The sequence below is a fragment of the Pelodiscus sinensis genome, chromosome 1 (assembly GCF_052426305.1).
Source record: "Pelodiscus sinensis isolate ZL-2025 chromosome 1, ASM5242630v1, whole genome shotgun sequence".
Classification (NCBI taxonomy): Eukaryota; Metazoa; Chordata; order Testudines; family Trionychidae; genus Pelodiscus; species Pelodiscus sinensis.
The window spans coordinates 159,629,122-159,644,734 of NC_143052.1; the positions used below are offsets into that span (position 1 = coordinate 159,629,122).

A 15,613-nucleotide genomic window follows, 5' to 3' on the forward strand; every position below is an offset into this window, starting at 1 on the left:
CAGTCTGCAAAAGCAGGGCTGGGGGCAGTGGGTGCTGTCCCGCGGAGATTCGGGCGGGCAGGCAGCAAAAGCAGGGCTGGGGGCAGTGGGGCTATCCCATGGAGATCCGGGCAGGCGGGTGGCAGCAGCGGGGCTGTCCCGCGGAGATCCGGGCAGGCGGGTGGCAGCAGCGGGGCTGTCCCGCGGAGATCCGGGCAGGCGGGCGTGTGGGTGGAGAAAGCAGGGCTAGAGGTAGAGGGGCTGTCCCATGGAGATGGGGGGGGGGGGGGCGGTGGGCAGCAGAACCAGGGCTGGACAGGAGCTGGGGAGGCTGGTTGGGGGAGGTCAGGAGGAGGAGGACGGGAGAACCAGCTGCCGGAAGTAGGGCTGGATGAGGGCAGCAGGGCTGGTCAGGGGGGTCGTCAGAGGAGCGGGGCTGACCGGGGGAGATTGGTGGGGGGCAGGAGCACCAGCTGCAGGAAGTAGGGCTGAACTTGGGAGATTGGGAGGAGAAGCAGGGCGGGGGAGCGGGACTGACCTGGACACATGCAGATCCTGGCAGACGAGTCAGTCTGGCCGGGCATTGCCAGTTGCAAACTGCCTGGCAGGTAGACACACTCAGGCAGCGTGAGCACATCTACCAGCCAGGCAGTTCGCCGCTACGGACTGATACACCTAATTATAATAAAACTTACCTAATTAGAAAATAACAGGCATTTTATATGTCTGGTAATTTCTCAATTTCTTTCCCGGACAAAACCCTCAAATACTGGACTGTCAAATACCCTCAAAACTGGACACCTGGCAACCCCACCCTTCCTTGCACCCTCCCTCCTAGCCAGATACCCTACCCCTAATCAGCTCCTGCTCCCGCCTCCTGGAGTGCTCATGCGGCGCCGGGTCCCCCAAGCCCTGGCCCAGGCTGGATGGAGGATGCAGCCAGGTGAAACGCTGAAAATTTATTCGTTTTACATTCTTTTTTTAATATGCGTTTATATTTTGGGGCTGCAAAAAACAGTACTAAAAAAAACGGGTTTTAACTACAATAAAAAGTTTGGGAAACCCTGATCTAGCCAGCTTTCTATCCATCTTAAGCCCATTTATCTAATCCATATTCCCTTAACTTGCTGGCAAGAATATTGTGGGTGACTGTATCAAAAGCTTTGCTAACGCTGGCACTGAGGGCTTCGGGAGGACCAGAAACAACATATTTGAATATTCATCATTTGCTTAATGAATATGCAAATATGCAAATGAATGTTAACGGTCCTCCAAAAGCTTGTGAATGGATTTAGTGGTCCCCATGTCAAAAAGTTTGGGAACCACTGCTCTACAGTGTAAAGCTTATTATACTGCAGAGCCTACAGCATGTATAACCGCTAGGATTTTTAGCGGTTACAAGGTTACATTTTTAAACCACTTTTTACATCCCTAGTAAGACTGTTTAAGAATTCAGTGAACTGTGAGCTCCTTGCAGCAGGGCCTGTCCTTGAGAGTTTGGAAAGCATGTAGTACATGGTGAGTGCTAGCATACATAGAAAACAATACTTTGGATCCAAGCCTTACTACAAGGCGTAGCATGTATTATAGGGAGAAGTCCCGCTAATTATAAGGCCATTACTATTGTTGAGGTGACACTTAAGCTCCAGGTACAAACTAGAAGGCCTTGTGTGTATGTGTGAGGAGCTTTTTTTAAAAAGCATCTTGTTATAGCATCTCAAGTACACAGAAGTTTGTTTGAGGAAAACTTTCAGGTGAATCTGTTTTTCCCTTTCCCCAATGCACTTACATGTTCTGACCAGATGAGCAAATAGTGTCTTTCTTGTAATTGGTTTGTCTGGTGTTATAAAAAGAGCCCATTTCAACAAAGAGACTAATCCTCATTATTATGAACCTTGGCTATGTCTAGACTGGCATGATTTTCCACAAATGCTTTTAACGGAAAAGTTTTTCCGTTAAAAGCATTTGCGGAAAAGAGCGTCTAGATTGGCACAGACGCTTTTCCGCAAAAGTACATTTTTCGGTAAAGCGTCCGTGCCAATCTAGACGCGGTTTTGCGCAATAAAGCTCCGATCGCCATTTTTGCCATCGGGGCTTTTTTGCGCAAAACAATACCGCGTTGTCTACACTGGCCCTCTTGCACAAAAGCGTTTGCGCAAGAGGGCTTTTGCCAGAACGGGAGCAGCATAGTATTTCTGCAAGAACACTGACAATCTTACATGAGATCGTCCGTGTTCTTGCGCAAATTCAAGCAGCCAGTGTAGACAGCTGGCAAGTTATGGCAGCTGCTTTTGTGGAAAAACTTTCCAGTCTAGACGCAGCCCTTGTGTTTAGGTTTTTCAGTTTCAGTATGAAATTTGACTCTTCCACTGGGGCAGGGCTCTATTTTCCATGTAGACAAGAGCTCTAGAATAGTTAACTGGAAACATTCTAGATCACAATGTACAGGGCAGCAGAGGTTCTCTGGTCTGTTAACTTGGAAAACCTCCTCCAGAATGGAGCACTTCTAGGGGAATGTAGTTAGGATTATGCTATCTTCTGTATTGATGGTGTTCCTTCTGGGGCGGAGTAGGTGAGTCTTTAGAAGTCTTTTTCAAGTGTAATAATATCTCTTTTAAAAATTTTCTATGAACATAGTTTCCTGGAGTAGTTGCTGGAGAATCTTAAGGGGAAGAGAGATGGTAACCTCTTCCCATCAAAACAATGACAAGAATGATTTGCCTTTTTTTTTTTTAATAAATAAGTAAATAATATTGGCCCAGTTTCGTACCTGTAGCCCCATGGAATTCACTGGGGTTGTGGTGATGTACAACAGTTTTTCTCAACCTTTTTTTATAAAGTACCCTTTTTAAAAAAAAATTATAAGTACCCCCTTTAAAAAAAAAGTACCCCCAATATCTACAGTTTTCAGACACACATTTTTTTTCTGTCATTACATTTGTAGCCAGGCAGGTGATGAAATGTTGGGGTGTAAAAAGTACAAAAATAATAACATGCTGTAAAACTTAAAACAAAAATTCAGTTTTCTCCACATTTCAGCTGTATTGACATTCCCCCCTGATTTCTCTCGAGTGCCCGTAAGGGTACTCGTACCACTGGCTGAGAAACACTGATGTACAATATCTGCGGGCTTGTATCACTGTTTTTAAAAATAAGGACTTGAAAGTTGAAAATGCAGTGCTGTCTAGTTACATGTTACTTGCAGTATTTGTTGTGTGGGTTTTCAGAAAGCCACCCTGTACCCAAGTCTGGTCTTGGTTGCTCAACCCCCCAATTTTATTTTAAAAAATACAACCTTAAACTAACTCTCAGCAAATCTGATAGTAGGGTGTTTGTCTCAGCAGATGGGGAGTGAGGTGGTGCTCCTAAGCCTGCAGTCTTACAATCAGGGGAGACTTATTAGAGTGGAGATGAGGTGATGCCCTGGCTTACTGCCAAATGCTGCCTGTCTTACCCAAGCTTTCCAGTTTACTTCAGGCAAATATCTCACTGAAAACACAGGGCTTTCTTGCATGTGTGGGTTAAGCAAGATTAGGCCCATAGTGTGCTCCTGGACTGTGGTCTGACTTTGGAAAAAAAAAAAAAAAAACCCACACCTGATGGCTATAATTGGGCTCTTTAAAATAGTAAATACCTTAGGAATGTCACCAGCCTACAAACCTTCCTCTTGAACTTTGATCTCATTACTATGACTCATGCCCTTATGGCGGCATTATGGCAACAAGCTCTCCATTGACTAATTGAAAAAGCCTTTCCCTTGCTTGCAGCAGCTGCAGACCATGGTAGCAAAGACTGCTTTCTAGGGTAGAAAAAGAAATTCTGTGTGCATATTTTTTTTCCCATGCTCAACTAACTGCCGTTTAGGGGCATGAATTGTATTAGTCATTCTTAGAACCTGAGGACCTTGTTCATTTCATTGTGATGTGTAATAGCAGGTGGTTTGGGGAGCCCCTGAGGGCTTACAAGTGTGACCTCTGGATCCCTCTCTCTGTAGAATGTAGGGATGTAAAATCCCGCTTAAAATATTAACTGGGTCCCCTGAGCTGCTGCCTCTGTGGGACTCAGCAAGGCGGCAGGTGGCTCTGCGGAGCAGGCTTAAAAGTTTTCTCCCCATGGGCACTGGCTCTCCTTCATCCTCCCTTCACCCCTGCTGCCTCTGGTACAGAGGCAGCAAGGGGGGTGTTGTGGGTAGTTGATCTGATTAACCGATAAGCCCAGGCTTATCGGTTAATCGTGTAATCATCTGCATGCTGACATCCCTACCAGATAATACATACATTTACATACCTAGTGGAATTCTCCTCAATTTTGTGTTGAGAAATGGTACCACTGAACCAGTGAAAGAATCCACGAAGTTTTACGTCTTTCCATTTCAAAAAAGTGTTCTGCATGTTGCTAGATGCCATTTTAATTTGTCCGGTGCACTTCTACTTCAGTCCTTTTAATGGGCTTAAGTCTTAAGTTGGTGGCATTACAGTTACTATTGTGCCTGAATCAAATTCTTCTGATTTTCAATGGTTTTTTACTTGCCTCCTAGTTTTTTGAGCCTGTACAGACAATCATGTTTTCACTCTCCTCTTAACTTTTCCAACAGCCTTACGGTCAAGAGATGCTTGTTGAATAATCAGATTTTTCAAAAGTACAGTTTTAACTATATGAAAAGCCAGTTTTATGAATCTGCTTCTTTGCTTTGAACATTAGCTAATTCATATGTACTGTCATAGAACCATGTATAAAGAGTGATGCTGTTTTCTCATTGTTCAGCCATCTCAACTGGTATGAAGTAGTGATGCAATGGTTAACCAGTAAGCCTCACTGGATACGGTTAACCAGTGGGAGCTAGATCAGCTCTCCTCTGCTGGCAGGTGGCTGTTCCAGACCCACAGGGCCTGCCTCAGGTAGGGTTGCTCCAGCAGTCCATGATAAGCATAACCTGTGAGCAGCCCCCCTGCACACCTCCCCTTTAATCAGTTAGACACTACATTTAACCAGTTAACCAATTAAATGGGATTTTTATTGTCCTCTAGATACTTAAGTGATGAAGTGTTCGGAGCCTGAGGCCTTCAGATATTTTCAAGAGAAAAACATGCAGTTTCTCTGTTCATTTCCCCCATCAACCTCTGGCCAAGTTGGGAGTAATGGGTTCCTGATGCTTTTGATTACTCCTCCAATGAGTAGCTCCTGACTTTCTCAAGTCATCATCAACAGAATGGAACTAACCTGATTGTCGGTTTAATCTTGGCCTGCGAGATTCTGAGTAGCGTTGTGTTTATTCTTTCTGACCACAGCAGAGGAAAAAGATTGGACCTTTAAAAATGTTTAACAAAGTTCTGATTCTACAGGAGAGTGCCATGTATTATTATTAAACTACTATAATTAAACCACTGATTTTTCTTGCAGATAAGGTTTGTCTTACATGCAGAGTTGTGCCAGGGTAATTTGAGGTGCAATTTTTTTTTTAAAAAAAAAGCAGTTTAATTAAATCAGTGCAAAAAAAAAGCTATGTTGAGACTCTCTTATTAGCTTAAACTAGGCTTATTTCATTTCAAGTCAGTTAGGACCAGGTTTAAGCAAAATTGAAAAAAGCCCCCTTTAAACTGAAATAAGGTGTCCACACATAGGGTTGCAAGGTGTCCAGTTTTGAACCGGACAGTCTGGGATTTGAGCTGTCTGTCTGGGAAACAAATTGAGAAATACTGGACATATAAATGTATGGTATTTTCTAATTAAGTTTTTATTATTATCATGAGTATCAGTACGTAGTTGCGTACTGCCTGGCTGGTAGACACGGTCACACAGCGTGAGCGTGTCTACCAGCCAGGCAGTACACAACTATGCAGTATAGAGGAGTGGAGCGGGATGGAATCCCTGGGGCCAGACTCACCCATGCGCCCCGCCGGGACCATGTGTGGGACGGGCAGCACTCCGGGATCTGTGTGCGCCTAGGCCAGCCCCGCTCCCTGCTGGCCAGTTCCCCCCCTCCTGCTCCCACCCCAGCCAGCCCCACTCCCCCAACCTCCTTCTGGCCAGCTCTGCTTCCTGCTGGCCAGTCCCTGCCCCCGGCTAGCCCCGCTCCCCCCAACCGCTCCTGGCCAGCCCTGATCCCCTCCCGACTGGCTCCCCCCCGACTGTGTCCGGTATTTTTTTTTTTTAAACCATCTGGTAACAGTATCCTGAACTGTATATTTAAACTAAAGGAAGACTATGTGTAGGTGAGGCCTAAGGTTTTGTTTTTCTGTCCATCGTGCAGTAACTTACATGTAGCTATGCTTAGATTTCAGTCATAAAACTGTCTCAAATCAGTTCAGTGAATGGACAGAACTCCTGTAGTTGTACAACAAATGTTTGTTGCTAAAAAAAACAAATGTTTCAAATCATACACTGAGTGGAGTAATGAGAGATGCCTTAATTTAACAGGTGTTCATGTGTAGTTCATTCTGCTGTTGAACACTAGGGCAGCACAGCTTGCTGTTTTCTAGGGTAGCACCTTTCAAGACAGACATCAGTGTCATGAAAGGGACACTTCTCATGAGCCTTTTGGAAATATGAACAGAGACTTTACGAGGGCGTGATTGTTTAGGTTCTTGTAAACACACACACAAAGTTAAATAAACTTGTAAAGCCACAAGTTCAAGAGGCCCTGGAAGCAAAGCTATTTCTCAAGCATGTGAGGGCTAACATTTATCCTTTTTTGCAGAAAATGGGTCTGATTTCAGTAAAATAATTGCTCTTTATTCCATTTTACCTTTGGTCACATGCAAAGAAGCAAGACCTTTGTTAAAAACCTCTCTTAAAGAACCAATTCACACCAGCTAAATTTGGGTACTTTCTTCCCCAAATGCATATCATTGATATGAATGGATCTTCTGGAGACTTGTAATAAAATGGAAAAATAGTACATATGTGAGAGGAGTTTATCCTCTGCAATGCTGAAATTAATAAAGTCTTAGGCCAGCAATGTTTATATTTTTACATCCCATCTCTGTCCTACTCATACCTGCCACCCGGTAGCCTGCCTCTTTTGGAGGAAAAAGGTATACCTTCCCACCAAAATCCTGGCTCTTTCATTGCGATGTATTTGGCCTTGCTGTGGACTACCTAAGATTTGGTTCTTATACTAAGACATCTAGAAAGTTCACCGGTGGTCTCCAGGCATCATCAAATAAAGTTGTCCATTTCAGTTTTCTTTCTTGCCAAGTTTTTTTTCTCTGGGAACATTTGCTACGTGCTTTCTGTGCTTTTGAAAAGGGACAGTCTCAAACCGCTCCAGACTGACTAGGCAGGCCCTTTAAAGATATCCAACAGTTATCTGTGTCTCTTGAAATAATGCCTTACTAGTACAGTCTGGCCCTTGGGTTGGTCAGTCAGCGATGATCCCAGTGTGCCACCTGCATGCCACATTTCATACGTGCTAATTCAGATTCCTTTCTGAGTGCAAAGTTAATATATCCTTAGGTATGACTTTTGTCCTGAGTTTCTCAGATATCTGCCATAATAGAGATTTTAGGTTTGTTGGTTTTGTTTTCTGTTTTTTTTTTTTAAACCTCATTTTAACACATCCATCAAGAGATACCCTTAGGTTTTTCTGGCCTAAGTCTTACAAAAGATTTAGTATTGTATATAACTTGTACATGGGAGCTATTCTTCTACTGCAAAGGGCATTAACTTTTTTTTAAAGGAAGAAGAAAACTGTGTTACTTTACAGAGATTGCTTTTTAGTAAAGGAGACAGAGAATGGTATTCAAAACATTTAGGAATATCGTGGAATAATTTCTACAGACATGTGGTTGATTAACAAAGATGGTCTCTAATACAGGTTTCTCTGTGGATTTTAGTTCTGTGTTTTCCCAGTAGGAGGCCTTGGCATATTGTATGTTTTATACTAAAACAATAAGTAGATGAGAACTTTAGAATGCATGTGCTTAGAGCCAGGGCCTGGGTATTCCTGTATATTGGAAAATTTACTGCACATGTGGTGTGCTATTGGTTTCTGAATAATAAATAATTGCACCCTGCATTGAAAGGGATGAATTAAAGAAATTGCAAACGTATGCTGTCAACAGCACTGTTGACAGCTTTCCCTTCAATCTCTTAGCATTACAAGAAACACCTATGATTATTACAATTGAAAGAGATTAGTCTCTAGTGCTTGTTTGTTTGCTTTACATAAATTTGACAGCACTCTGTGAATAATTATGTACACTGTTGCCTTTGTATAGTCAGTCAGTCAGTTTCCCGTTAGACTGAGTCTTAGAAGCAGTGAAAGGGGAGCAAGAAATCATTTTATTATAAAAGGAAGCCAATTGTAAAACCACAAATATTAGCAGTGGGACTCAGAGGAACATGTGAAGTGTCTCCAAACTGCTATTAGCTCTGAGAGGTCCAGGTGGGAGTGCCCCCTTTAAAAAGAACTTGGGTTTTATAAAGACTCTCAGCTACCGAGGCAGCGAGGACTGTAAAATACCTGAGAATAGAGACAGAAAAAGGAACCTGTGTGGATTATTAAATATCCAAAATAGTGAAAGGGGGTTAACCTTTTAGCTGGAGTGCTTCACTGCACCTGTGTGCTGATGTCAGCCTCTGACATCAATTAAATGTTCAGGCTTGCCTAGTGCAGTCACTTTCTGCAGGTGCGTGCTGCCTGAGTGTACTGGGAACATTCAGCATCAGTTAATACAGTTAAAGTAGGGCAGTAGACTGAGGTGTGGTAAAATCACTATTCCAGGCAGTGTGAGTGAGGAGCTAACCAGTGCCACTCATTCTTATGATATTACTGCAGGCCTTGTACTAGGGGTGTAATAGTGTAGTCAATTAACCTGTAATCTTTTGCTTATGGGTTAACACATAGACTACATGCATTTCCCACCCCCTTGCCAGTGTATTTTTTTAACAGGCTGTCCAGCAGCCCAGCTCAGTCCTGGCTCTCACTGGGTCTGGGACCTACCCCTGCTGCAGCTCTGCATTTCAAATGTATTAGGAACCAACTGGGCAGGCAGCCCCAACTCAGTTCTGGCTCGTGCCAGGTCCAGGAGCTCAGCCCCATCCCTGGACAAGGTCTGTTATCATCCCGTGCTGCTGCCTCTTTATCAGAGGCAGCAGCACGGGGTGACAGGCAGCCGGTCCATGAGGGAATCTGGCTGTTAAACTGGCTCCCTTCGTGTACCAGATCCCACCTGGCACCCCGTGCTGCTGCCTCTGATACAGAGGTAGCAGTGTGGAGTAGCAGGGGGCTCCTCGGGAATGGGGCCAGAGTGCAATGGCTGCCTGTTCCACCCCCAGGGACTATAGAATAGTCGAGTAACAAATAAGAATTCATGAGGTTAATCGACTATTCAATTAACCAATATTTAACATCCCTACCTTGTACGAAAGCTTCAGAGGGGTAGCCGAGTTAGTCTGTAACTGGAAAAACTTTAAAAACACGGAATAGTCTAGTAACACCTTAAAGACTAACAAAACATGTAGAATTATAGCTGGTATCATGAGCTTTCATTTGACTTAGGGGTTTATCATAATTGTCATTTGTAGTTAAGAGTGAATTTCACTTTGAGGGTTTAATAATCTATCATGTATCATTGACCATTCTGATTATTATTTCAATGCCATTGAGGTGCAAAAGCATCTGTTGGTATTTCTTTCCTGGATGTTGTTTAAAGATTTTCCTTTTATTCTGTTTGCTTCAGTTGTTTTTTGAATGCCAGGGAATTAGGCTGAATGTTCTAGCCATAGGCATACCAACAGGATAGACGGTTATGAGACCAGAGTTCTCTGAGTGCCAAACGCCAGCCTGGCTGATTTAGGAGTCATTGTAGAAATAAGCGCTAGTGTCTCCTTATTTCAAGCTGTGTTTTTTGGGGTTCTTTTAAAACTACCTTGATTCAACATATGTTGAAAGGACAAGGGGAAATTTTAATTGCTTTGAAGAACATTAAGTGAGAGAAATCTGTTGCGATTGAGGAAATTTAAACTAAGACAAAGTGAATTATGCTGGAATAGACTTCGTTGCAGGACAATGTGGGCTGAATCTAAAACAATCACTGCTTCAAATTTATCAAAAGTAGATTATTCAGCTAGTCATTCTTACTAATAATAAATAGTGTTAAGCTTCAAGTACAGTAGTAGGGGAAAATGACACATGTCTGTTGTACAAGGGGAATATTATGGCCTGTTGAAGAATAGTTTTTAAGTTGGAGAGGGGGTACTTCGCAAATCAGGGTTTTCTCTGAACAGAGGTGGTTTGGTAATGGCATTTTCATTTGAGTGGGCTTCAGTTTGGCTTCTGTGTTGCCTGTGCACATCTTCAATCTGTCTTTTGCTGATAGCAGTGTAGTTTGCAGCAAACATTTTTACTTTTTCAATAGTATCTTCCTTTCAGGGATCAGAAAGCAGATTAACCAGTGAAACTATATGTTTAACCAGTTAACATTTTAAACAGGATTTTACATCGCTGCCCAGGTAATTAAATGTGGCAAATACACAGTGGAAGACCCTAACAGAAATGGGGAAAGGGGTTGATTCCTCTTTTGCTGCTTCATGATGTAAAAAGAAATGGATTTTCCCCTCCACTCTCAGAAATATCAAATCTTGTTTTACCTGTTTTGTTGGAAAACTGTAGTAGGAGTTTTCTCTGCCCTTGGTTTATGTGGCAAAATTGATGAATCTTTCATAATGAACTATTAATCTGAGTGGGTGTTAGGAACTGAGAATTAAATAGGTGATGATATAAACAAAAATCAATTATTTTTTAGTAGTCTGACTAAAATCCCTTCTCCTTTTTGCTTGCTTAGGTTTCAGTCTCTTGTGATGTCATAATCCTACTAGTTCTCCAGGCTGCCCAGACTCTTCACACAGAAGCAGGTAAATCAAATTGTAATGATCCAGGTTCCTCAGGTGGTGCCAGCATAACTACAGTGTGGCCAATGGAACTATCCCAGTTTGCCTCAGCTTTTCTGTAGCAATGACCTTTTCCTGTGATTTTAATTTTGTCCTACTTGGGGAATAATCTACAATGAGAAGATTGATGTGGGACTCTCAGTTGGTTTGGCTTTGCCACATTTTATATTTTGAGTGAGGCAAGCTTGAGAGTCTCAATAATGAAATACTTAATGCTAGCACCAAACTGAGTTCCATCTAGAACCAGCTCTTCTAAGCCCTCAGATGCAACTCTGCTCTTAAATTGGGAAAGAGGGATTTTAATCTGGGGCAAATGGAAAAAATAAAGGCCAATAGGGCAAGCAATCTCTACGGATACTCTCCAAGTGGATTTTGGGACACATTACACCACGCTGTTGGTTGGTGCACCTGCATCCGCTGCTCCAGATGAGGACCCATTCCACAAGAGTTCAGGCTTCAACCATGGCCATCTTCCACAGTGTGTTGCTTCAAGACCTGTAGAGTGGCCACATGGAATTCAGTATGTACCTTTGCTACACACTACTCTGTGGTGCAGTCGTCTACCACAGATGCCTCATTCGGTGCAGTGGTCCTCCACTCAACCACGCCATCCTCACCCTCGCACGTTCCTCTGACTTGGGTGCTGCTTATTAATCACCCTCAGTGAAATACAAGAGGGACCATCACTCAAAGAAGAGGAGATTATTTATCTGGACCTGGAGGTTACTATTACTCCAGACGCATGGTGTGCATGCATAAACCCTCAATGCAATAGAACTAGGGACAATTCTTCTTCACACCGTGTACCACTAACCTTTGTAACTCATAGCCTTGGAATGTGGTGATGACAACATATAACTGGGGTCAGACAAGAACTAGATAAGTTCATGGAGGATGAGTCCATAAATGGTTATTATTGAAGATAGGGATGCAATCCCATTCTTGTGATGACTCTAAACTGGCCTGCTTGAAGACCGGGGTGGATCACCTAACTGTCCTATTCTGTATACCACCCCTGATGCTCTGATAGCCCTGATCTACATTAGGGAGTTATTTCAAAATTACTCCCCTCCCCATTTTGAAATAATAAGTGGAGTGTACACACTTCTAAGCCCTACATTATTTTGAAATAATAACTCCTGCTTTTCTGGAGGAATAACTGTTATTTTGAAATAGCAGAAGTGTGGACGCTCCACTTTGGTTAAGTAAACAGTCAATTAGCTGTCCGTACTCCTGGGTCTTCAGTCAATCATACACTATTACTATTTTTTCTGAGCGTATGAGTCTGCCACAGGAGCTAAAAGTTTTTATTAGAAAAAAACACAAGCTGTTTGGCAACAGTATACTTTAATTTCTCTCATACATACACACACGTGCACACACACACACACATGCACACACATATTACTATAAATCTAGCAAAGTTCTTTCCAAAGGTAAGTTAAGTATCCCCTCTTTTTAACAAATGGAAAAATAAATCCTAAACAGTTAAGGTCTAAATTTTCAAAATAGGCATCAAACTTTGGGTGCCGAACATTCAACCCCTTTTCTCCTGAAGTTATATATCCAAGATTAGAGATTACACTGAGAATTTGCACCTACCGTATATACTCGAGTATAAGCCGAGTTTTTCAGCACAGTTTTTGTGCTGAAAAATGCCCCCCTTGGCTTATACTCGAGTCAGCATCTCGAGAACTGAGGCGGGCAAAGCCTCAGAGGCGCGGGACCCCCCCGCGGCTGCGGCTTCAGTCCGGGAGCCTGTGGTCTGCTGGGGGCCGTCCCCAGCAGACCACAGGCTCCCGGACTGAAGCCGCAGCCGCGGGGGGTCCCGCGCCTCTGAGGCTTTGCTCTGGCAAAGCCTCAGAAGCGCGGGAACTCGCCCGGTGCCCCTGGTCTGCTGGAGACGGTCTCCAGCAGACCAGGGGCACCGGAGCAGCTTTCGCCCCGACTTCCGGTATCTATCTTCATTTTTTACATTTACCAGTAGCTGCCTCATTTCCTACCCTAGGCTTATACTCGAGTCAATACTTTTTCCCAGTTTTTTGGGGTAAAATTAGGTGCCTCGGCTTATATTCGGGTCGACTTATACTCGAGTATATACGGTACTTGATTTGTACAAGGTCACACTCTGAGTCAAAGGCTCAGTTTGGAACTGAACCTAGCTCTCCTAACATCCATCATCATGCTAATCCTCGTGGTCTACTCTGTTTGATGCTAGATCCACACAGGATAGAATCGGGTTGTACTTACTCTTTGGGACTTCGGTGTATGTTCCCCAAAGCTTTAATTAGGCTCTGGTCTTAGCTACCAGACAGCATTCTATAACCTAGAACCAGCTACTATTTTGGGAATGGTAAGGAAGAGGCATTAAATGGGGTTTGTCTAGTGGACATGGGTTAATTATTGTTAACCTATGTTGCTGAAATGTCTGGACTCAGGGAATTGTAGGGTTTGCTCTCTGTTGTTTTTAATGGTTTCTCTAGATAAGATCTTTTAAAGGCTTGATCCTGCAAAATGCTGCAGATGCTGCCCTCAATTCAGTCATCAGACTGCTTAAGTGTATACTTTAATTTTTAAAAGTGCTTATTGTTTTAGGTCTTGATGTTGCAGTGCTAAGTAACAGATTTTTCTGTTTAAAAATGAAGAGTTAAGAAAACCACTAGGTGGCGCCTGAAAGTTGTGTAATCAGACATTGCACAACCTTCTGGAGCTTTAATAAATCCAGAAGGGGCTTCTGCAGCTCATTGTGGTTAAAAGAGGCAGAATGCTTTTGCAAATACAGGTTGGGGCGGTAGTAGGGGGCCTGAAATGACCTCCTTTGGTCCAGAAAAATCCCTCATCTGGGACCAGTCAGGTCCTGAGAATGCCAGACCAGGAAGGTCCAAACCTGTATTTTACACACATACAAAAAGAAGTACCGTATTTTCCGGCGTATAAGACGACTTTTGATGCTAAAAAACATCCCCCAAAAATCGGGCGTCGTCTTATACGCTGGGTATACAGGCGGCGGGGCAGCCCAGGCGCGCCTGGGATGCCCCGCCACCGGCTTCCCCCGATGCTTTGCAAAGCCGCGGAGGGGCTCCGGCGGCGGGGCAGCCCAGGCGCGCCGGGGCTGTCCCGCTGCTGGGGCATCCTCAGAGGCTTTGCTCCTGGTGTCCCTGGTCTGCTGGAGACGGTCCCCAGCAGACCAGAGGCACCGGGAGCAAAGCCGAAGCGGCGGCGGGGTGCCGCGCTTCTGAGGCTTTGCTCTGGCAAAGCCTCAGAGGCGCGGGACCCCGCCGCTGCTGCGGCTTTGCTCCCAGTGCCTCTGGTCTGCTGGGGACCGTCTCCAGCAGACCAGGGACACCAGGAGCAAAGCCGGGGAGGCGGAGGGGCGCTGGGGTATAAGACGAAAACCTATCTTTTAACTAAAAAATTAGGGGGTCGTCTTATACGCCCAGTAGCCTTATACGCTGGAAAATACGGTAGAGTAGCAAACCTTTTAGTTTGTTAATTTTACTGTGGCTAAATAGAGGCTCTGAACTAAAGTATTCAGTGCTCTAAAAATCTGTTTAAAATACTTTCTGCTGTAAAGGAGGAAAGCATAAGTGAGAGTGAATTTGCTTGCTCATTGGATGTTTTGTAAAATGTTTGATCTCCAGTTTTTTGTTTACATTCTGTTTTTTAATCTGAATTTTTCAAAATTTTAAACCAAACTTGAGAACAAATGTATCCTAACTTGAGCAACTGTCCATTTTAACAAAATGCTACTTTATTACATTAAACTTTAAGTCTTGCATGTGTCATACTAGCTAATTAGTATACCACCACCCATCAAAAGTCCACTAGGGAAGATATGACAAGAGATTCGAATTCATGGGCACAAGTGCTTTTCACACTGTAATTCTATCAGCAGAGTCTTGTAGCTATCTCATTTAAACAAACAGAAGAGACCGGGACAGCTTGATTTTTGCAGGCTAGGTTGTGCTATTATGTTTGACCATAGCTAGGAATGTATATAAGATCATCTCAGGATATTTCTCTCGATACGGATTATGGGCATCTGTCTTGTTTAAAGTGAATCCAGGGTGTTTTCATTTACTCCTTTTTTTTTTTTTTTTAAAGATGTGAGAATGCTCCAGTGTTATAATTTATGGCCTAACAGTACTTAATTGACGAGAAAATCAGGTTAAATACACTGTAAAGACATTCATTTATCTTGCTTCTACTGTCAAAAGAGCAGTGGGTGGCAGTTATTATGATAGTTTATTAACACTGGTATTTTCATCTGTTGTACATGAGTTGAAGGTGAAAGCGAAAATAATAACAAACACTGGGATTGTGCAAGAATATTTTATGTCCCATTAAAAACGTATTAAAGGCTAATACTTTCATTTGCTCCTATAACTGTATATTGTTCCCTTGGCTCCTGCAGTAATTGAGTGAATTTTATAATAAAAGCTGCATTGCGTGTAGTCAGGCCTGTTGAAAGTAATTTTGGGCCCCTGTACATTATGTGTGCTGGAGCCCTACTGTGTTGCTTTTTACTAGAGATGTGAAAGTGTAATTGTGTAAACCTTCATGGTTAACACATTGGCTTCTTGTACACACAGGAAACCAGCTCCTTACATACACTGGCTCCCAGGGAGCCACCCCCACCCCCTGCGCTGCTGCCTCTGTATCTGCAGTTACACAGTTATTTAAACACATTTTAGCATTTTTACCCTGGCTACTGACACCTTTGGGGCCCCTGAGGTTGGAG

The 15,613-nt window shown here is 43.4% G+C and overlaps 1 protein-coding gene across 12 annotated transcripts in view; it reads left to right on the forward strand.

The window, feature by feature from the left end:
- Window positions 1-15,613, forward strand: part of BBX (BBX high mobility group box domain containing) — a 188,961-nt gene that overhangs the window by 76,993 nt on the left and 96,355 nt on the right. For 7 of the 12 annotated variants that reach the window (XM_075908083.2, XM_089772998.1, XM_075908073.2 and 4 more), the window contains one exon: window positions 10,767-10,836. The exons of 4 other annotated variants lie outside the window; for them this stretch is intronic. The gene's annotated coding sequence lies outside the window, so the exon portion shown is untranslated. Of the gene's footprint in view, window positions 1-2,203; window positions 2,552-10,766; window positions 10,837-15,613 lie in introns of those variants that run through there. One more of the 12 variants, XM_075908132.2, reaches the window with a different exon arrangement.